The sequence below is a fragment of the Arachis ipaensis genome, chromosome B5 (assembly GCF_059453495.1).
Source record: "Arachis ipaensis isolate K30076 ecotype BB chromosome B5, ASM5945349v1, whole genome shotgun sequence".
NCBI lineage: Eukaryota > Viridiplantae > Streptophyta > Magnoliopsida > Fabales > Fabaceae > Arachis > Arachis ipaensis.
The window spans coordinates 55,731,882-55,732,585 of NC_142440.1; the positions used below are offsets into that span (position 1 = coordinate 55,731,882).

Sequence of the window (704 nt, forward strand, 5' to 3'; positions counted from 1 at the left end):
AAGAGACCTCTTGATGTGCATTTTGGGTGTTGATAGCTGAAACTTGTATTCCACTCAATTGTTGAGTAAGTAGATTTATTTGTTGAGACATAAGCTTGTTTTGAGCAAGAAGAGCATTAACAGCTTCCACTTCCAACACGCCTCTCTTTTGAGAGGTCTCAGAGTTCACATGATTCCTGTTGGAGGAATATAAGTATTGGTTGTTAGTAACCAACTCAATAAGCTTAATAGTCTCCTTTGGTGTCTTCTTCATGTGCAAAGAACCACCTGCAGAATTATCCAAGCGCATCTTGGACATTTCACATAAACCCTCATAAAAGATATCCAGCTGAGTCCATCTAGAGAACATGTCCGGAGGGCATTGCCTAGTTAGTAGCTTGAATCTCTCCCAAGCTTCATAAAGGATCTCACTATCTTTCTGTCTGAAAGTCTAAACCTCCACCCTTAGCTTAGTCAGCTTTTGAGGTGGGAAAAATTAGTTTAGAAATCCAGTGACAACCTTATTCCAAGTATCCAGACTCTCCTTGGGTTTAGAATCTAACCACAACTTTGCTCTATCCCTCACAGCAAATGAGAAGATCATGAGTTTGTACACCTCAGGATTCACTCCATTGGTCTTCACAGTATCACAAATCTGCAAAAAATTAGAAATAAACTGATTTGGGTCTTCCTGAGGAAGTCCATGATACTGACAATTTTGTTGC

The 704-nt window shown here is 39.8% G+C and overlaps 1 non-coding gene across 1 annotated transcript; it reads left to right on the forward strand.

Moving 5' to 3' along the window:
* The first annotated feature begins 344 nt into the window (after positions 1-344).
* Positions 345-451, forward strand: LOC148564246 (small nucleolar RNA R71). The gene has a single exon (XR_015885547.1). It is a non-coding gene; the product is annotated as a small nucleolar RNA R71 (small nucleolar RNA).
* The last annotated feature ends 253 nt before the right edge of the window (positions 452-704 follow it).